This window comes from Rhinatrema bivittatum, chromosome 19 (genome assembly GCF_901001135.1).
Source record: "Rhinatrema bivittatum chromosome 19, aRhiBiv1.1, whole genome shotgun sequence".
NCBI classification, from domain to species: domain Eukaryota; kingdom Metazoa; phylum Chordata; class Amphibia; order Gymnophiona; family Rhinatrematidae; genus Rhinatrema; species Rhinatrema bivittatum.
In genome coordinates this window covers 41266485-41288868 of record NC_042633.1, presented here as the reverse complement: position 1 = coordinate 41288868, position 22384 = coordinate 41266485, and the positions used below count along the sequence as shown (strand labels likewise).

General features: G+C 51.6%; 1 protein-coding gene across 1 annotated transcript in view; it reads left to right on the top strand.

Moving 5' to 3' along the window:
* LOC115080951 (potassium channel subfamily T member 2-like) overlaps window positions 1-22384 on the top strand; it is a 94981-nt gene that overhangs the window by 1154 nt on the left and 71443 nt on the right. The window lies entirely within an intron of this gene.

The window sequence follows — 22384 nt, the reverse complement described above, 5'->3', positions numbered from 1 at the left end:
CCTGGGGGGGGGGTGCCGTGTGCCGGTCTGGTCACCCCCATCCCAAGGGGGGGGGCAGCAAAGATGATCAGGGACTCGTCTAAGAAATCCTAGGGCCAGGCAGAAGGGGGGGGGGGGGAGAGGAAGGGTATGTGGGGATTAAGGGAACACCCAATGATGCAAAAGTAAGTGCTACCCCACCCATGGGCACAGGGGGCGCTCTGGGGGCAAATAGGGTAATTTGGGGGGTGGGGTGGTCAGTAAGGGACTTAGAGCAATTGATGGAAGGGAGATCCCTCACCAGGGTATTTAACAGAAGGGGTGGGGGGGGGGGGGTGCATGCCTACGCCAAGGTTGCAGGGACCCCGCGGGGTGTGGCGTGGCGGGGGGGGGGTGCCCGCCGTGGGCCGCCATCGGAGACGGGATGCAGGGCCAGACGGACCTTTGGCCTAGCCCGGCAGTTCTGGTGTCACGAGCGAGGCCCTGTGATGTCGTATCCCAGCCTCGTGCTGTCGCAGGCAAGGCCCGTGCGCGCCCAGGTGAAACCAGCCCTGCCGTCGCCCCGGGCACGGGGGTGCGTTGCCGTTGGCCGCTCACGAGCCCCGCTCCCCTCGGGAAGGGAAACCCGGCTTTAGGAATCCGATCTGGGCTCCTGGTGGGTGCTTTCCCGTGGGGGGGTCTGGCCTGGGAGTCAGCCCACCTTCACCTGCAGGGTTGGGAGTTCTGGGCATTTCCGAAGGTGTGAGCAAGGTTAGGGGGAGGCATGAGTGAGGTTATCAAATCTGCGGATGATGCAAAATTGTTCAGAGTAGTTAAATCACAAGCAGATTGTGATAAACTGCAGGAGGACCTTGTGAGACTGGAAGATTGGGCATCCAAATGGCAGATGAAATTTAATGTGGATAAGTGCAAGGTGATGCATATATGGAAAAATAACCCATGCTATAATTACACAATGTTAGGTTTCATATTAGGTGCTACAACCCAAGAAAGAGATCTAGGTGTCATAGTGGATAACACATTGAAATCGTCGGCTCAGTGGGCTGCAGCAGTCAAAAAAGCAAACATAATGTTGGGAATTATTAGGAAGGGAATGGTGAATAAAACAGAAAATGTCATAATGCCTCTGTATCGCTCCATGGTGAGACCGCACCTTGAATACTGTGTACAATTCTGGTCGCCGCATCTCAAAAAAGATATAATTGTGATGGCGAAGGTACAGAGAAGGGCAACCAAAATGATAAAGGGGATGGAACAACTCCCCTATGAGGAAAGACTAAAGAGGTTAGGACTTTTCAGCTTGAAGAAGAGACGACTGAGGGGGGATATGATAGAGGTGTTTAAAATCATGAGAGGTCTAGAACGGGTAGATGTGAATCGGTTATTTACTCTTTCGGATAGTAGAAGGACTAGGGGGCACTCCATGAAGTTAGCATGGGGCACATTTAAAACTAATCGGAGAAAGTTCTTTTTTACTCAACGCACAATTAAACTCTGGAATTTGTTACCAGAGGATGTGGTTAGTGCAGTTAGTGTAGCTGGGTTTAAAAAAGGATTGGATAAGTTCTTGGAGGAGAAGTCCATTACCTGCTATTAAGGTCACTTAGAGAATAGCCACTGCCATTAGCAATGGTTACATGAAATAGACTTAGTGTTTGGGTAATTGCCAGGTTCTTATGGCCTGGATTGGCCACTGTTGGAAACAGGATGCTGGGCTTGATGGACCCTGGGTCTGACCCAGCAGGGCACGTTCTTATGTTCTTATGACCCTGGGATCTGCTGCTAGCCCTCCAGGTTTGCGGTCTCCTTGGGTTAAGATGTGGGCTCACGGGGCACTTTGCCCCCCTCTGGCTGTGCCCTGCTCTGCTCTCTCACAGGTGGGTGCTTCCCTTTCCTTTCTCCCCAGGACTCCTGAACCTCTCCACTGATTTTGGGGCCTCCTCCTCCTCTGCTGGAAATCTGCTCTGGGGTATCCCCCACCACCTTCTCATCTCCTTCCCTTCAGCCTCATCCCATGGCTCCTTCTGGCTTTCCATTCCCTCTGCCACCCCCCCTCGCCCCCTCTCCTGACTGCTGGCTTCCTGGGGTGGGGGTGGGTGGATTTCTCTTGACCACCCTGCTCCCGGTTCTGTTCTCCGCCCCGTCCCGTTCGGCGGGAAGGGAGGTTCTGGACCGCACTGGGGGGGGGGGAGGGGGAGGGCGCCATTCGGCGACTGTCGCTTGCAGGGCTATCGATGCCCCTTGGCACCCGCTCTGAGATTTTGCTGCCCCCTCCTCTCTCTCCCCCCTTGTCCCGGGGGGGGGGGGTGATCTCACTTTATTTTCTTTTTCAATCTCCTCTCTTCCTTTATCTAACCTCCAACCGATGGAGATGAAGCAAAGGTGAGGGGGGGGGATAGGCTCTGTGGCCCCCCCCCCCCACCACTGCCCTCGGTCTCTCGTCCAGGCCCCCAATTCCCAGCAGAAGGCCGGCTCATCCGCAGGCCGCCCCGGTCCCTGGAAGTTCAGGAGTTAGTGTGTCGTAAAGACGCTGGCAAAACCCCAGTGAGGGAACGAAGACCTGCAGACAGAGAGAGAGGGAGAGACAGAGAGAGAGAGAGGGAGAGACAGAGAGAGAGGGAGGGAGAGACAGAGAGAGGGAGGGAGAGAGAGAGAGGGGGAAAGAGAGAGAGAGAGAGGGAGACAGAGAGAGAGGGAGGGAGAGAGAGAGAGACAGAGAGCGAGGGAGGGAGAGGGAGGGAGAGAGAGAGAGAGGGAGGGAGAGAGAGGGGGAAAGGGGAGAGAGAGAGAGAGGGGAGGAGAGAGAGAGAAGAGAGTGAGGAGGGAGAGACAGAGGGAGGGAGGGGAGAGAGACAGAGAGAGAGAGACGAGAGAGAAAACAGAGAGAGGGAGGGAGGGAGAAAGAGAGAGAGGAGAGGGAGAGAGAGAGAGAGGAGAGGGAGAGAGAGAGAGAGAGAGGAGAGAGAGAGAGAGAGAGAGAGAGGGAGAGAGAGACAGAGAGAGAGAGAGGGAGGAGAGACAGAGAGAGAGGGAGGGAGAGACAGAGAGAGGGAGGGAGAGAGAGAGAGGGAGAGAGAGAGAGAGAGAGAGGGAGACAGAGAGAGAGGGAGGGAGAGAGAGAGAGACAGAGAGCGAGGGAGGGAGAGGGAGGGAGAGAGAGAGAGAGGAGGGAGGGAGAGAGACAGAGAGAGGGAGAGAGAGAGAGAAAGAGAGAGGGAGAGAGAGAGAGACAGAGAGTGAGGGAGGGAGAGGGAGGGAGAGACAGAGGGAGGGAGGGAGAGAGAGAGAGAGGGAGGGAGGGAGAGAGAGAAGAGAGACAGAGAGGGAGAGGGAGAGGGAGGGAGAGAGAGAAACAGAGAGGGAGAGACAGAGAGAGGGAGAGGGAGAGAGAGACAGAGAGGGAGGGAGGGAGAGAGGGAGAGAGAGAGAGGGATTGTAGGTAAGCAGCATCTACGTTCACCTAAATAAAAAAAAAAAGCTTCCTGATGCAGAGGCCCAGACCTCAGCAGAGCCCCTGGCTTTCCCTTCACGTCGTCGCCCCCCCTGGGCATCCTCTCTACCCCCAATGCCTAAGCCCAGGGGCAGCTGCTCCCTGAGCCTGCATGGGGATTGCATTCTCTTATCCTAAGCTCAGCCTGCAGTAATCTGGGGGAAGGGGGTCACCCAAAGGTCTACTGACCCCCCCCCCCCCCCCAGTCTCCACCCCAGAGCAGCTCTCCACTTATTAACGCCCATGGGCCTCCAAGCACTGACTCCCTGGCAGCCATGACAGAGGACTGGGAAAGCTCCTTCCATACCGAGGGTGAGGCAAGTAAGGATATTTGATTACCAGCTCTTTGTACGGAGGGGGGAAGGGGATCATTTTTCTCTCACTCATGCAGAGCCTTCCTGAATTCCTCAAACACTGTCAGAATGTGCTTGTGATACAGTTTCAGTACTGCAATATTATATATATATACACAATATTATATATATACACAATATTATATATATACACAATATTATATATATACACAGCTCAGCCAGTGTAGTGCACTGGCTGAGCTGTGTATATATATGCATGGGGGTCTCAGTATTAGAATAGCAGGCGGTGCTGCAGGGCAGGAGTGAGGTGCATTGGTAGAGCTGTGTGTGTGTGAGGGTCTCAGTACTGGAATAGCAGGAGGTGCTGCAGGGCAGGAGTGAGGTGCATTGGTAGAGCTGTGTGTGAAGGTCTCAGTACTGGAATAGCAGGAGGAGCTGCAGGGCAGGAGTGAGGTGCATTGGCAGAGCTGTGCGTGAGGGTCTCAATACTGGAATAGCAGGGGGTGCTGCAGGGCAGGAGTGAGGTGCATTGGCAGAGCTGTGTGTGAGGGTCTCAGTACTGGAATAGCAGGAGGTGCTGCAGGGCAGGAGTGAGGTGCATTGGTAGAGCTGTGTGTGAGGGTCTCAGTACTGGAATAGCAGGAGGTACTGCAGGGCAGGAGTGAGGTGAATTGGCAGAGCTGTGTGTGAAGGTCTCAGTACTGGAATAGCAGGAGGAGCTGCAGGGCAGGAGGGAGGTGCATTGGCAGAGCTGTGCGTGAGGGTCTCAATACTGGAATAGCAGGGGGTGCTGCAGGGCAGGAGTGAGGTGCATTGGCAGAGCTGTGCGTGAGGGTCTCAGTACTGGAATAGCAGGGGGTGCTGCAGGGCAGGAGTGAGGTGCATTGGCAGAGCTGTGTGTGAGGGTCTCAGTACTGGAATAGCAGGAGGAGCTGCAGGGCAGGAGTGAGGTGCATTGGCAGAGCTGTGTGTGAGGGTCTCAGTACTGGAATAGCAGGAGGTGCTGCAGGGCAGGAGTGAGGTGCATTGGCAGAGCTGTGTGTGTGTGAGGGTCTCAGTACTGGAATAGCAGGATGTGCTGCAGGGCAGGAGTGAGGTGCATTGGCAGAGCTGTGTGTGAGGGTCTCAGTACTGGAATAGCAGGAGGTGCTGCAGGGCAGGAGTGAGGTGCATTGGCAGAGCTGTGTGTGTGTGAGGGTCTCAGTACTGGAATAGCAGGAGGTGCTGCAGGGCAGGAGTGAGGAGCATTGGTAGAGCTGTGTGTGAGGGTCTCAGTACTGGAATAGCAGGAGGTGCTGCAGGGCAGGAGTGAGGTGCATTGGCAGAGCTGTGTGTGTGTGAGGGTCTCAGTACTGGAATAGCAGGGGGTGCTGCAGGGCAGGAGTGAGGTGCATTGGCAGAGCTGTGTGTGAGGGTCTCAGTACTGGAATAGCAGGAGGTGCTGCAGGGCAGGAGTGAGGTGCATTGGCAGAGCTGTGTGTGAGGGTCTCAGTACTGGAATAGCAGGGGGTGCTGCAGGGCAGGAGTGAGGTGCATTGGCAGAGCTGTGTGTTAGGGCCTCAGTACTGGAATAGCAGGAGGTGCTGCAGGGCAGGAGTGAGGTGCATTGGCAGAGCTGTGTGTGAGGGTCTCAGTACTGGAATAGCAGGGGGTGCTGCAGGGCAGGAGCGAGGTGCATGGGCAGAGCTGTGTGTGAGGGTCTCAGTACTGGAATAGCAGGAGGTGCTGCAGGGCAGGAGTGAGGTGCATTGGCAGAGCTGTGTGTGAGGGTCTCAGTACTGGAATAGCAGGGGGTGCTGCAGGGCAGGAGTGAGGGGCATTGGCAGAGCTGTGTGTGAGGGTCTCAGTACTGGAATAGCAGGAGGTGCTGCAGGTTAGGAGTGAGGTGCATTGGTAGAGCTGTGTGAGGGTCTCAGTACTGGAATAGCAGGAGGTGCTGCAGGGTAGGAGTGAGGAGCATTGGCAGAGCTGTGTGTGAGGGTCTCAGTACTGGAATAGCAGGAGGTGCTGCAGGGCAGGAGTGAGGTGCATTGGCAGAGCTGTGTGTGAGGGTCTCAGTATTAGAATAGCAGGAGGTGCTGCAGGGCAGGAGTGAGGTGCATTGGCAGAGCTGGTGTGAGGGTCTCAGTACTGGAATAGCAGGGGGTGGGCTTTGGGCATTGGTGCCCGTCTGATACAATTAAAGGCCACACTCTGGGCAACAAAACTGAAGACCAGCTGCCAGCTCTGAAGCTTAAAGTGATGGTGGAATCAGGGGCTGCAGGTGCTCCCAGGATTGTGTATGCGAGTGTGCATGTGAGTGTGTGTGTATGTGTCCGGCGGGGGGGGCAGGTGTGTGCGTGTGTGTGTGTGTGTGTGTGCGTGTGTATGTGAGTGTGTGCGTGTGTGTGTATGTGAGTGTTCTTGTATGTGAGTGTGAGTGTGTGTGAGTGTGTGTATGTGAGTGTGTCTGTGTGTGAAGCACCTACCCCCCCATTGTCACGGTTTTGGCTTTAAACGCAGGATGCAGAGCCCTTAGTAGCCATTACTTGTGCTAATGCCTGCGAGTCCCCTCCCCTCCTGGCCTGCACGGAGGAGCTGCGGGCCAGATCGATATTTATTCTGTCTGCCAGCAGGATCTGTCAGGGAGATGACTCTGTACTGCCGAGGAGATGACCAGGTTTCCATGGAGAGGTGTCAGCCAGGAGGCAGGTCTCCCGGGGCCAGCCAGGCTGTGGTGCTGGGGAGGGGCGGGCAGCCTGGCGCCCAGCCAGGTTCACCTCACGTTTCTGGAGGGGAGGGGGGTAGGGTCCATGCAGACCCCCCCCTGATTGTGGCAGGAAGAGAGCACTAGGCGAGATCTTCCCCTGCAGCTGGAAGTCTCTGCCGAGATGTCTGAGGGTTGGAGGGCTGCTACCTGCCGGGGGCTCATCTGCATTCACAGACCGTGCTCTCTTGTCATCTCACATTAGCTCTGCTGAACGGACTTGCACAAACACAGTAATATAGCGCAGGCTGGTGCCCTGGGCAGCTGCTTCTGCCTCGCACTCATCTATTTAAGGTTCCTGGCAGGAAATGAGCCGAAGGGGCTCTCGAAGGTGCTCCTGTGCCACAGAGTGCCAGACACAGAGCGTTCCCACAGGAAGACTGCACTGCAGCGTGTGTGTGTGTGTGTGTGTAGCTTGCACTGCTGCTGCCGCCTGTGTTGTACCTGACCTGTGTGTGTGTATATGTGTGTGTGTGTAGCTTGCACTGCTGCTGCCTGTGTTGTACCTGACCTGTGTGTGTGTGTCTGTCTGTGTGTGTGTGTGTAGCTTGCACTGCTGCTGCTGCCTGTGTTGTACCTGACCTGTGTGTGTGTGTCTGTCTGTGTGTGTGTGTGTGTAGCTTGCACTGCTGCTGCTGCCTGTGTTGTACCTGACCTGTGAGTGTGTGTGTGTGTTTAGCCTGCATTGCTGCTGCCTGTGCTCTCTCTGTCCTGTGCTGGGGCAATTTGTGTGTGTAGCTTGCAGTGCTGCTGCCGCCTGTGTTGTACCTGACCTGTGTGTGTGTGTGTGTGTGTAGCTAGCACTGCTGCTGCTGCTTGTGCTGTATCTGTCCTGTGGGGTGTGGGTGTGTGTGTGTGTGTCTGTGAAGCTTGCACTGCCGCTGCCTGTGCTGGGGCAGGGTGTGTGTGTGTGTCCTGTGGTGGGACAGTGTGTGTGTGTGTGTGTGTGTCTGTGAAGCTTGCACTGCCGCTGCCTGTGCTGGGGCAGGGTGTGTGTGTGTCCTGTGGTGGGACAGTGTGTGTGTGTGTGTCTGTGAAGCTTGCACTGCCGCTGCCTGTGCTGGGGCAGGGTGTGTGTGTGTCCTGTGGTGGGACAGTGTGTGTGTGTGTGTCTGTGAAGCTTGCACTGCCGCTGCCTGTGCTGGGGCAGGGTGTGTGTGTGTCCTGTGGTGGGACAGTGTGTGTGTGTGTGTCTGTGAAGCTTGCACTGCCGCTGCCTGTGCTGGGGCAGGGTGTGTGAGTGTGTGGGTAGCTTTACCATTCTGGTCCACTTTTCCTTCCATAATAATAAAAATACAAACAAGGCAAAGCAAGAATTAGAAACCGCAACCTAGGAAGAGTTTCCCAGCTGGTGCTTTGTCCTGAATTGCATGACAAATCCCATTCTTCCATCCCGTTCCTATAAATAACCCTTTTCAGATGGTTGTTATTGAAAACAAGTCTCTCTGGCAGCTGCCTGCTCCTCGCTCTCTCTCCAGGGATATTTTTAGCACACCCTGCTAGTGGGGACGTAGGTTTTGGTCAGGGTGGAATCCTAGAGAGAGGGCACTGGAGGTTAGACCGGGGGTCGTAGGGGGCCGTCTAGGATCAGGGCCCGTGGAAGGGACCCTAGGTGAGCCTTACAGCCTGCAACCCCGCTCTCACACCCTTCACGCACATAATATTAAAGAAGTTATGCATAATAACAGATTTTACATGAAAAGGGACAAAATACAGTCTTCTGAGGTAACAATATCACATACAGCAGCATTTATTTTATATTTACATGCAGCGCTCTGGACACTTGGAACCCAAATGGCACCGGGGCCTATTGTAACACATCCTGGTGCGGGCTTGGCCCTCAGGAAGCCACGAGTAAGCTAAATTTCAGTTACGTTAGAGTAAACTTCCCATACCAAAGCATCATGAAATGCCAGCAACGGCAGAGTAACAACCCTACCCATGGAAAGGCAGCACTGCAAATGTCACACCAGGCCCTAGAACACCAATACACCTCCTCTTAGGAAAAACTACATGCTGGCAGAATGCCATGCAGAACACAGTCATACCCTCAGGCCCTAGAACACCAATACACCTCCTCTTAGGAAAAACTACACGCTGGCAGAATACCATGCAGAACACAGTCATACCCTCAGGCCCTAGAACACCAATACAACCTCCTATTAGGAAAAACTACACGCTGGCAGAACGCCATGCAGAACACAGTCATACCCTCAGGCCCTAGAACACCAATACAACCTCCTATTAGGAAAAACTACACGCTGGCAGAATGCCATGCAGAACACAGTCATACCCTCAGGCCCTAGAACACCAATACAACCTCCTATTAGGAAAAACTACACGCTGGCAGAATGCCATGCAGAACACAGTCATACCCTCAGGCTCTAGAACACCAGTACAACCTCCTATTAGGAAAAAACTACACGCTGGCAGAATGCCATGCAGAACACAGTCATACCCTCAGGCCCTAGAACACCAGTACAACCTCCTATTAGGAAAAAACTACACGCTGGCAGAATGCCATGCAGAACACAGTCATACCCTCAGGCCCTAGAACACCAGTACAACCTCCTATTAGGAAAAACTACACGCTGGCAGAATGCCATGCAGAACACAGTCATACCCTCAGGCCCTAGAACACCAGTACAACCTCCTATTAGGAAAAACTACACGCTGGCAGAATGCCATGCAGAACACAGTCATACCCTCAGGCCCTAGAACACCAGTACAACCTCCTATTAGGAAAAACTACACGCTGGCAGAATGCCATGCAGAACACAGTCATACCCTCAGGCCCTAGAACACCAGTACAACCTCCTATTAGGAAAAACTACACGCTGGCAGAATGCCATGCAGAACACAGTCATACCCTCAGGCCCTAGAACACCAGTACAACCTCCTATTAGGAAAAACTACACGCTGGCAGAACGCCATGCAGAACACAGTCATACCCTCCCCAAAAGTCACTGAGAAAGTACAAATAGAAACATGGAGACCACAACAAGCCAGACTCTGTATGCAGTGCAGCAATGGAAAAACAGAAACATCGCCATGCCTCATAAATCAGCAAACAGTAAACTCGGGAAATATAAAACAATCAAAATAGTAAAACCATACTGTTCAATGCAACCTCCAATAATTAAAACTCATACATATCAAATAACAGCAGTAATTAACACTAATATGCATAGACAAAATCCTCAGCTCTCCATATCTGGGAACTTTAGATTTCCGGTTGCTCTGAGATTGTCATGGATTAGTGTATGTGCATGTATGTGGCAGGGAGGGGGGACGACTGTTTTTTCCTCACAAACTTTCTCTCATCTATGTACACACACACATGCAGCCTCTCTCAAACACGCACACTGACTGGCTCTCTAACACACACATGCTCTCAGATACATGTACACACACACACACATACACATGCTCTTTCACACACACACACACAACCTCTCTCAAACACACACACTACCTGGCTCTCTAACACCCACATGCTCTCAGGTACATATACACACACACACATACACACACTGGCTGGCTCTCTAACACACACACACATGCTCTCTCTTAGGTACATGTGTACACATACACACTGGCTGGCTCTCTAACACACACACATGCTCACAGGTACATGTACACACACACACACACATGCCGCCTCTCTCAAACACACACACTGACTGGCTATCTAAGACACACATGCTGTGTCTCAGGTACATGTACACACACACATATGCTCTTTCACACACACTGACTGGCTCTCTATCTAACACACACACATGCTGTCTCTCAGGGACACACACACACACACACACACACTCTGATTGGCTGTCTAACACTGACTTACACACCTGCTCTCTCTCAGTTGCACACACACAAACGCTCACTCTCCCCTCCAAAGAGTGCACAGGGCAGCTGCAGACTCCTCCTTCAGCCTCCGTGGCCCACAGCCTTCATCCTTTTCTTTTTGGGCCAAGGAGACTCACAGTGCTCTGCCTCCTGTCCTATCCTTCTGCACAGGAGGTGGGGTGGGGGGGGGGTGTAAGTGCCGCCCCCCCCCCCCCCCCGGCTACACCTGGCCCCACTCGTTCTCAGGCCCGCAGAGAGGCTCGGCTCCTCTTCCTTGCCCGATCCTGCTCCTAGGCTTCCCCACCACTCACTGCTGCAATGGGGGCTCTGCCTCCACTCCCGGGGGGGGATGATGGCATTTCCCCTTTCCCCGTGCTCGGGCCCCACAGCAGGAAGGAGAAGCCCACCCAGCACCATCGGAGTAGGAGGTCTTTTACTCCCGACTGGACCCGGCGACCCCCGTCCCCCCTCCATGTCTTCCCAGACAGCTCTTTTTTTACGCCACGCGCGCGTCGTCCACGGCGGTCGTTAGGGGTGCGCGGGCCCGGAAGCCGGGACGTCCTCCCGAGCCGGTGTGTCCCCCCCCCCCCCCCCCCGTGCACCTGGCACTCGCGTCCCAGGCTTCACCTCACGCCGAGCCCGGACTTAGCACGACGGGAAGACCGGGAGCGGCGGCTTCGCTTGTGCGAACAGACGTCGAATTTCCCATTGCACGGGTGCAACGTTTCTGGGCTGGGAGAGTAAAAGCTGGGAAACCGGGAGCTGCTCTCACCGCTACCTGATCCCTCCTGCCCAAAGCACAGCATCCAGGTTCAGTAAAGAGGGGAGCAGGAGGGTCTTTTCTCCCCCACCCCCAGGAGGGGAGCATTTTCTCCCCCGCTGGGGCTCTTCCTCTGGCAGGTGATGGGCACTGACAGCCGACGGATGCTCAGCAGAGAAATGTGAGCAGCCCGGGCAGGGAAATCGGTCGCTGGTTAAAGAAAGAACTTTCCGCTGTTCATCTCTTTCTCGCCTCTTGTAATCTCTCTGCTCTGCTGATTTCTTATCTTCTCGCTGTCTTTCTCCTGGAGCTTGTACTTGAATTGAATGCACTGTTTCTTGCCTGCGGGGTTAATACAATCCATAGCAGGATGCCTGCCGTTGCCGCTTCCCAGCCCCTGCCTGCAAGAGCCCTCGAAGCTGATTCCAGGTTTTCTGAAGTAAGACCAAGACAGTGGAAAATAATTTATTACATCTATTTCCTTTGGTAGTTAGTGACCATCTCTCGCTGAAGAAATCGGAGACACTTTGTATTTCTCCTACTTACGGTGCCATGGATGCACCTCACTCCTGCCCTGCAGCACCCCCTGCTATTCCAGTACTGAGACCCTCACACACAGCTCTGCCAATGCACCTCACTCCTGCCCTGCAGCACCCCCTGCTATTCCAGTACTGAGACCCTCACACACAGAGCTCTGCCAATGCACCTCACTCCTGCCCTACAGCACCTCCTGCTATTCCAGTACTGAGACCCTCACACACAGCTCTGCCAATGCACCTCACTCCTGCCCTGCAGCACCTCCTGCTATTCCAGTACTGAGACCCTCACACACAGCTCTGCCAATGCACCTCACTCCTGCCCTGCAGCACCTCCTGCTATTCCAGTACTGAGACCCTCACACACAGCTCTACCAATGCACCTCACTCCTGCCCTGCAGCACCTCCTGCTATTCCAGTACTGAGACCCTCACACACAGCTCTGCCAATGCACCTCACTCCTGCCCTGCAGCACCTCCTGCTATTCCAGTACTGAGACCCTCACACACAGCTCTGCCAATGCACCTCACTCCTGCCCTGCAGCACCTCCTGCTATTCCAGTACTGAGACCCTCACACACAGCTCTGCCAATGCACCTCACTCCTGCCCTGCAGCACCTCCTGCTATTCCAGTACTGAGACCCTCACACACAGCTCTGCCAATGCACCTCACTCCTGCCCTGCAGCACCCCCTGCTATTCCAGTACTGAGACCCTCACACACACACAGCTCTGCCAATGCACCTCCCTCCTGCCCTGCAGCACCTCCTGCTATTCCAGTCCTGAGACCCTCACACACAGCTCTGCCAATGCACCTCACTCCTGCCCTGCAGCACCTCCTGCTATTCCAGTACTGAGACCCTCACACACATCTTTACCAATGCACCTCCCTCCTGCCCTGCAGCACCTCCTGCTATTCCAGTCCTGAGACCCTCACACACAGCTCTGCCAATGCACCTCACTCCTGCCCTGCAGCACCTCCTGCTATTCCAGTACTGAGACCCTCACACACATCTTTACCAATGCACCTCACTCCTGCCCTGCAGCACCTCCTGCTATTCCAGTACTGAGACCCTCACACACAGCTCTGCCAATGCACCTCACTCCTGCCCTGCAGCACCTCCTGCTATTCCAGTACTGAGACCCTCACACACAGCTCTGCCCATGCACCTCACTCCTGCCCTGCAGCACCTCCTGCTATTCCAGTACTGAGACCCTCACACACAGCTCTGCCAATGCACCTCACTCCTGCCCTGCAGCACCTCCTGCTATTCCAGTACTGAGACCCTCACACACACAGCTCTGCCAATGCACCTCACTCCTGCCCTGCAGCACCTCCTGCTATTCCAGTACTGAGACCCTCACACACACAGCTCTGCCAATGCACCTCACTCCTGCCCTACAGCACCTCCTGCTATTCCAGTACTTAGACCCTCACGCACATCTTTACCAATGCACCTCACTCCTGCCCTGCAGCACCTCCTGCTATTCCAGTACTGAGACCCTCACACACACAGCTCTGCCAATGCACCTCACTCCTGCCCTGCACCACCCCCTGCTATTCCAGTACTGAGACCCTCACACACAGCTCTGCCAATGCACCTCACTCCTGCCCTGCACCACCCCCTGCTATTCCAGTACTGAGACCCTCACACACATCTTTACCAATGCACCTCACTCCTGCCCTGCAGCACCCCCTGCTATTCCAGTACTGAGACCCTCACACACAGCTCTGCCAATGCACCTCACTCCTGCCCTGCAGCACATCCTGCTATTCCAGTACTGAGACCCTCACACACATCTTTACCAATGCATCTCACTCCTGCCTTGCCTCTGGTTGTATCCTCCTTTGATCTTTCTCTGCATTAGTTGAGCTCCATATTCAAATCACAAACTTCTTAGTGACTGTAGGTTTCCCCTCGCAGTTATGTAAGAAGCTGAAACTGCCAAGGTTAAAATGAGCCTCCTGTTAAGTTGTTATTAATTAATTAATTATTTATTTATTTATTTATTTAAGTTTTTTTATATACCAACATTCAAGACAGAAGTCCCATCATGCTGGTTCACAAGGAACAGGGGTGCACAATATAATAAACTTTACAATTTGAACAATAGTGCAGAAAAGCAGTTACATGTAACAGGGAAACAATAACTTGGATTAAGAAGGAAAAAGAAGATCAGATAATTATAAATGTAAATGATAACATTGTAAGAGGTGGTTATTAATGCTATAACTAGCGAAGCGTGATGATTAATTTGGCCTCTCCTTTGGAAATGGTTTCCAAAATGTGTCCATGGATCCCTAGCCCCCTCCAGACCCCAGAAAGTGCTTCAGTGAAGCTTGGTGCTTTTTTTTAAAAAATAAAAATAATCCTATTTATTTTTAAGCAATATCATTTGACATTAAATTTCTCTTGTCTATTTATACACACTAAAAGGAAGAACATGGTTTTAAAAACATCTGATAGTTTGAGGGCAACTTAAAAATATCTCCTCATGCATGAAAGGCAGAAAAGCATAATTGCTTTTTTTTTTTTTTTTAAGGACAAACAACATTTCACTTAATTTGTTTGGGGTTTTTTTTTTTTTGCTTTTGGGGAACTTCTACTGTGATCCATCCTCTGTGGGAGCAGCTCCAGATGGAGGGTGTTGGGAGCGAGAGCGTCTCACCCTCAAAGAAGCAGCTTGTGTGCCCTCTCCCCCAGTCTGGCTGGACCACATTGGTTGGAGCGAAAGGCACTTGGTGTTTGCCCAGCCTGAAATTCATTGTTTCCCTTCTCTGTGCCCCCCCCCCCCACACACACACACATTTGTGGAGCTGCCGCTGGTCCCCTGAAGGGCAGAAGTGAGTTGGAAGATAGAAGGAAGGCTAAACAACTACTGGCATGGTTGAAAGGTGAGGCGAGAGAGGCTCTAATAACTAAAAGAACATCTTTCAAGAAATGGAAAAGGGATCCGGATGAAGAAAACAGGAAACAGCACAAGCACTGGCAAGTCAGATGCAAAGCATTGAGAAGGAAGGCAAAGAGAATTTGAAAAGAAGCTCTCGCTGTGGAAGCAAAAACTCATTATAAAAAAGTTTTCAGGTTCATTTGAGGTAAAAAGCCCGCAAGGGAGTCAGCTGGACCATTAGATGATCAAGGGGGTAAAAGGAGCCCTTAGGGATTCTTTGCTTCCGCATTCACTAAGGAAGATGTAAGAGATATTATGCCCATGCCAGAAATGATATTCAAAGGTGATTATTCAGAGGAACTGAAACAAATCTCAGTGAACCTGGAAGAAGTACTAGGGAAAAACTGACAAACTAAAGAGTAGCAAATCACCTGGACCAGATGGTAAACATCCCAGAGTGCTGAAAGAACTGAGAAATGAAATCGCAGACCTGCTGTTAGAAATTGGTAAACTATTAATAAGATCATCTGTGGTACCTAAAGACTGGAAGGTTGCCAATGTAACGCCAATTTTTAAAAAAGGATCAAGGGGTGATCCAGGAAATTACAGACCAGTGAGTCTGATGTCTGAGCCAGGCAAAATGTTAGAAACCATCATAAAGAACAAAATTGCTGAACATATAAATAAGCCTAGTTTAATGGAACAAAGCCAACATGGATTTAGCCGAGCGAAGTCTTACCTCACCAATCTGCTACATTTTTTGAGGGCATGAATAAAGGTGAGCCAGCTGATATAGCGTATCTAGATTTCCAAAAAGCGTTTGACAAAGTCCCTCGTGAGAGACTTCTTAGGAAATTAGGTGGCAGTGTCCTATTGTGGATTGCCAACTGGTTAAAAGATAGAAAACAGAGAGTAGGGCTAAATGGTAAATTTTCCCAAGTGAGAAAGGTGAATAGTGGAGGGCCCCAGGGATCTGTTCTGGGACCACTGCTTTTTAATATATTTATACATGACCTGGAGATGGGAACAAGAAGTGAGGGGATCAAATCTGCAGATGAAACAAATGTATTCAAAGTTCTTAAATCACAAGAGGATTGTGAGAAATTGCAAGAGGACATTGCGAGACTGGGAGACTGGGAATGCAAATGGCAAATGAAATTTAATGTGCACAAGTGCAAAGTGATGCACTTAGGGAAGAGTAACCCCAGTTATAGCTGCACAATGCAAGGTTCCACATTAGGAGTCACCACTCAGGAAAAGGATCTAGGGGTCATCATTGAAAATATGTTGAAATCTTTTGCTCAGTGAGCAGCAGCAGCCAAGAAAGCAAACCGAATGCTGGGGATTATTAGGAAAGGAATGGAGAATAAAACAGAGAATATCACACTGCCTCTGTATCCCTCCATGGTGCAACCTCATCCTGAGTCCTGTGTGCAGTTCTGGTCCCCGCATCTCAAGAAAGATAGAGCAGAATTAGAAAAGGTACAGAGAAGGGCGGCCAAAATGATAAAGGGGATGGAACAGCTCCCCTATGAGGAAAGACTAAAGAGGTTAGGACTGTTCAGTTTGGAGAAGAAACGGCTGAGGGGGGGATATGATAGAGGTCTATAAAATAATGAGTGGAATGGAACAAGTAAACAATCAGTTGTTTACTCTTTCAAAGAGTACAAAGTCCAGGGGACACACAATGAAGTTACTAAGTGATACATTTAAAACTAATAAGAGAAAATATTTTTTTTACTCAATGCATAATTAAGCTCTGGAATTCATTGCCAGAGGATGTGGTGAAAGCTGTTGGTGTAGCTGCATTTAAAAAAGGTTTGGACAAGTTCCTGGAGGAAAAGTCCATTAACCATTATTAAGGTAGAGCTGCATAAATTTACTACTTATTCTTAGGATAAAAAATTTGGAATCTCTCTATCCCTTGGGGTCCTGCCAGGTACTTGTAACTGGATCGGCCACAGTTAGAAACAGGATACTGGGTTTGATGGACCCCCTTGGTCTCACCCAGTATGGGAAATCTTATGTTCTTAAGTAGAAAAACACTATTTAATATTATTCTTAAAAGGTATATCCTGCTCCTCTCACCGATATCCAGAGAAGCTTGCAAAACTGAAATCACGGCATTCGATCAAGTTTCAAAATTACAAAAAACCCAGTGAACAGTTAAACCTACTTTAAAATAAATCGGTGATTTCTCCTGATACAGAATTAGCCAGAGAACAACCCACCTCCCTATCTTCGGAGCTGTGATCTGCGGATCCGGCGATTTTAATGTAACGAAATGGAACGGGGCGAGCACGGCCGCCACCGACACGGAGAGGGTGGGACAGGGGGTGCTCCCCGCACCCGTTCCCCCGTGGACGTGAGCCAACCTTCCTGTTTTCTTTCCTCTCCGTCGTGGCTTGCCTTAAGCTCTCCCTAAAGAAAGGATTCGTCAGCCGGTACATTTCAGGTACTGTGGGGAATTTCCCTGTCCCCCCCCCCCCCCCCGCCCCAGAGAGGTTTACCAAGGCATTTCCCCCTCTCCCCCCCTTCTGTGCCTAATGGGTAAGAAAGGTAACTCAGGATCCCTATTTTTATCAGAGGCAGCAGAAGGTGATCTGCCTGAGGAGTGCCAGTGGGACCCGAACGCTGGATTCCCGGGTTTACAGACCCCCTCCCCCTCCCCGCGTTGGAGCCCGCTGGCTTACCTACAATAAACACGCAGGTCCACAGGAGGGTCAGGGCGCTGAAGGGTTTGTTCCCGCTTTCTGTCTGTGTGGCAGAAAAAAAAACGCCCAGCACATCTGGCTCTGAGAGATTGATCGCTGCATCTCCAATTCATCTCTTGAATTTTTTACTTCTCCTGCTTTATGTTGTTTTTGTTTTGTTTTGTTTTTTTTTGTTTTTTTATGTTCTGGCATAGAAAAATGATGCATAAAAAAACCCCCAAAACATTAGAAATGTAACCAAGCTGTAGGTGGGATGTTTGTATTTGTTTTATTGAGAGAAGCTTTGATCCCCTTTCATCAGGTCTTGTTTTGTTGACCTTTTGTTCCTGGTGGACCAACAGGGCGACCTCAGCCGTGCCTTGAACATTGCAAACTGTGAAATCCCCTGAAGGAGGAGAGAGGGTTTTTTTTTTAAATTCTCCCTTTGGGTAAGCGCAGGACTGGGACCCGGGGCGCTGTCCGGCCGGGCGCTGGTGCTGAAACGACCTCGGGCAGCTCTTCAGCACCATCCCTGGCTGGACAGCGACCCCTGAGGATTGATGGTGGGGGGGGGGGGGTGAATGAGGTGCACCCTGATATTTTCTGCCCCCTGGTTACCCCTCCCAGAGTGAACCCTCCGACACCCGTAAGGAGGACAAGAAACGGCTTTTGCTGGTCGCTCTGCTGGCTTACGTGATCTGATACAGAGACATACGGACGGACAGATAACTATAGCAAAAGCAAAGAACACTACCGCGAACAGTTACATAACTTTTATTCAAATAAATGCATGGAAAAAGTCATTGCAAGAATACAAGGAAGCAGCAAAAAACTGCTTGTACGGCCGGTGTCCTCTGATAGGCTCCTGACTGTACAATTTTCTTTATAGATGGGTTTTAACGCCTTTGGAGATTCATTCTACCCCGGTTCCTTGTAAGCCGACATGATGTGATTGTATCATGAATGCCGGTATATAAAAAAAGCACTAAATAAATACATAAATGTATGGAAATGGCTGTCGTCTGATTAGTGCAGCACACGTAAACGTAAGTGTCGACAAGTCTTCGGGTTTTTGGGGGTTTTTAAAATAGATAACCTTTTATAATAAGCTTTAGTAATGCCACACGCTCGTTGTCCTGGTGTCATTTGTAGTCTTTTACTATTTTTTCCTGGTGCTGTGTAAGAGTCCTGGATGCACCTGTGGCCTTCTCTCAAGAAGCCGCCTGTGGCCAAACAAACAGCCCTTTATCCGGGCGAGAGGGTGCACTTTGCCATCAGGAACTGACCCCTTGATGACAGGGATAAGAGGATCCCGTTACTAAGCTGCCAGCGATATGGAAATTCTCTTTTTAAAGTTTGATGCTGGTTGAACACGGCGTAGGTTGGGATTTTTTTTTTCCGGCTTTTGCCCGGTTCTCTTATGTTTACTTTGTAACGTGCTGCTAGGAGATTATTTTCTTTCCTGGCATAGTCTGTATAAGCAGTTTTTTTTTATTGCTTCCTTGGATTTTACTAACTAATGACTTTTTCCATAAATTTATTTGAATAAAAGTTCTCTGAAAACAGTACCTTATGTAACTGTTTGCATTCGTGTTCCTTGCTTGTGATATGTCTATTATTTAATTTTTCTGGTACACTTTAGCACTGTTTTTCTGCCCTCTTTATTTGCTTTACTGTATATATACATACACACTCTGTACATACATATATACATTTTGTTACTGTAAATATCTAAATGACCCACCCCACTTATAGTTTGCTGGGTGTTGCCCACTGCACTTCAGGACCCTGTTAGCTGTGGGTGGTCTATCCCTCCTTACTCATGGCAGCCTGGCTCTCATCCGGAAGTCATCTTGCACCATCCTCTTGCTCTCCCTCCTCCTCCTCTTCCTCACCTGGCTTTCACTAGGGTAACTCTCGTTCCAGTCTCGTGAGTTATTTGAAGCAGGAAGAGCTTCGGAAGTACCTCCAGGGAGATATTTTACAAGTAGGAGGGGGTGAGAGAGGCTGTAATAAAAGGTGCACAATTTGAATCGTGATCTCTCTCTCGATGATCAGCCACGGCTTGAGTTATGTGCTCAGGCTTCTTGGCTTTTTGGCTGAGGTCCAGGATCTGTTCAATATGGGGTGCGGGGGGGAAGGTGGGCAATACCCAGGCCCCTGACCCCCCACCGGGGACAGGAAGCTGTTTGGACTCTGGTCAAAGCGAGGATTAAACTTCACATTATGTAAAAATATATCTGCACAGAGAGAGAGAACTTTTCTAGACATTGGAAAGGAGACGTGAGGACACTAGGCAGGCTGTCACGTATGCACATAGGAGCTGACAATGACATAGCCACCTTCTACACACAGGGGGAACAGTTTCGGTTAGCCAAGTTCAAGCTGCCAGCTGATGTGAACAGCTGTTTTCCAAAACACATTCAGAATGAGGAAAGGCTGAAGAGGTTAGGGCTGTTCAGCTTGGAGAAGAGACGACTGAGGGGGATATGATAGAGGTGTTTAAGATCATGAGAGGTCTAGAACGGGGAGATGTGACTCGGTTATTTACGCTTTCGGATAATAGAAGGACTAGGGGGGCACTCCATGAAGTTAGCAAGTAGCACATTTAAAACAAATAAGAGAAACTTCTTTTCCATTGAATGCACAATTAAGTTCTGGAATTTGTTGCCAGAGGACGCGGTTAGTGCAGTCAGTGTAGCTGGGTTTATAAAAGGTTCAGATAAGTTTCTGGAGAAGTCCATAAACTGCTATTAATCAATAACGAATGGCCACTGCTATTACTGGCATCAGCAGCATGGGATCTTCTTAGTGTTTGGGTACTTGCCAGGTTCTTGTGGCCAGGTTTGGCCTCTGTTGGAAACAGGATGCTGGGCTTGATGGACCCTGGGTCTGACCCAGTTTGGCATGTTCTTATGTTCTTGTGAGAGTGTGTGTGTGTCTGTGTTCAGAGGGTTGGGAAGGGATGCAGGGATAAACGGCCCTTGATTAAATTTCGTTGGCAAGGAGAGGGGGTTGTCCTGCTGCGTTAATCGCTTACAGAATGGATGCCATGCAAATTCCCGGGGAATTATAACTCAGCCAGCAGAGAGAAGCAGCTGTTCTCGCAGGCTTGCAGCAGTAGCTGGGTACTCTCTGTCCTGATGCCCCCCCCCCCCCCCTCCAGAACTGTTCCGGACCGGTGCTTCCCGATGGCAGACGGGTTTAATAACGCCATCCTTTCACCCGGCACAGCAGGACCTTCACTGTGTGCTGGATAATGGTCCCATTATCCACATTTCTTCTCACCTCTTCCCATTATCATTCATAATGTAATATAATGTAACATTTAAGCAAGCTCTCCTGAATGGGTTTTTTGGCTCTGGCAAGGTGCAAAGATTTTTGTATTTATTCTATCACCGCACAGCTTCTGGTCTTGCGCCTTCCGGCTCTCGTCGGGGATGCAACATTTAGGTGGGGTTTTTTTTCTTCTTCTTCCACACTCCCTCCCCCCCCCCCAATCCAGCCCAGCAGCGCCCTCCTCCAGCTGAGAGGTCAGGGTTGCAGCTCCCTCCCAGAGCACCTCTGGTGCTGTTCTGGGGCTGACCACTAAGTGTCACCAGGGGAGCTGGCGCCGGCTGCCCCGGGCTTAGCGCTCTCGCTCCCTGATGGAGCCCTTCTCCCCCCCTGTTTCCTCCCACACGATGCTGGCCCCCCCCCCCCCCCCCCCCCCGGTCCAAATAACTTTTAGGCAGACCAGGCAAATCAGAAAGAAAGTAACATCAGAAGGAGAATGGGGTATTCCCTGAGGCCAGGAATGATTTGCAGGGGGGCTGGTGAGGAAACAAGAAATGGGATTGACAAAAGTCCCAGAGAGTTTTCCTTCGTTCCCGCCCCAGGCTCCTATCCTACAAAAAACCTCCCCCCCAAATCCAGCCCTGCTTTTTCACTTCAGAGAGAGGGAGGGGTTGTAGCACTTACTGCCCCTCCCCACCTCCATCCTGCCCGGGCTCTCCAGCGCCCCCTGCAGCTCTCCCAGGGGAGGGCAGCCGCTAATTACCCAGGGGCTGGGGGGGGGGGGATGCCTGCGCCGCTCCCCCCTTTTATTTCTCATTTCTTGGGGGGTTTCTGCCTTTTCGTTGCGGGCCAGGCAGCGCCCCCCTGTTATATTTATTTATTTATTTATTCGCTGCTGCCCAGATCCTCCGTCGGATTACATTTTCCTTTCCTTTAATCTCTGTCGCCTGTCGGGCTTTTTCCTTGCTCGCCCTGCTGGCCAGGATCGGGGCGGGGCAGCTTCCGTCTGTCTGTCCGAGGATTGCACCCCCTGTCTGTCCCTCCCGGCCTGGAGATTGCTCTGCCTCCCAGCTTCTCCCCCCCCGATCAGATCCAGGCCTGGGGGCAGGATCCCACAGCTCTTGCCGCTCTCCCCTCCCCACCCTCTGGCACCTTTCTTTTTTTTTGGGGGGGGGGGGGGGGGGAAGCGTGCCTGCATTTCCCTTTCTCCGGTCTTGCATTGCCCCCCGAGTCCAGCTTCATGGGTGGGGTTTCCAGTTCGGGGTTTTTTTTGTTTCTAATGCCCTCCCCTGGGAGACCTGCAGGGGGCGCTGGCGAGTCACGGCGATCTGCACCGCACGCAGCTGTAAATATCCCGTGCCGGGCGGCTCTGCAGGAGGTGAGGCAGGTTTCCTCCTCTGTCCCAGGCTCGGGAAGAAGGCATGGGGGTAGGGGGGAGGTAACACACACACACACACTTACTGCCTGCAACAGGTTTCTGGGCGGACAGGCTCTATCCGACTGCCTAGACTTGTCCGTCTTACTATATTCTGTAGCTGGGGCGTGTGTGGCCAGGGGGAGGGACTCTGCTGGCGTGCAGCAGCGTCTGGGTAGGGCTCTGTCTCAGGCCTGCTGGCTCTCTCTCGTCCCCACAGGAGGTGTACAGGGGCTGTCTCAGGCCTGCTGGCTCTCTCTCGTCCCCACGGGAGGTGTACAGGGGCTGTAGGGCTGGCACGGTGTTGGTAGGGCCGTTGTGCTGCTCTGGTGCAGTGGGGTTGCCACCCAGGTGCTGGGCTGTGCCTTACATCACACTCTAATGTCTCCTATGTGTTACCTGCTACAGGGATGCCTGTGCCTCTGCAGTGCTAG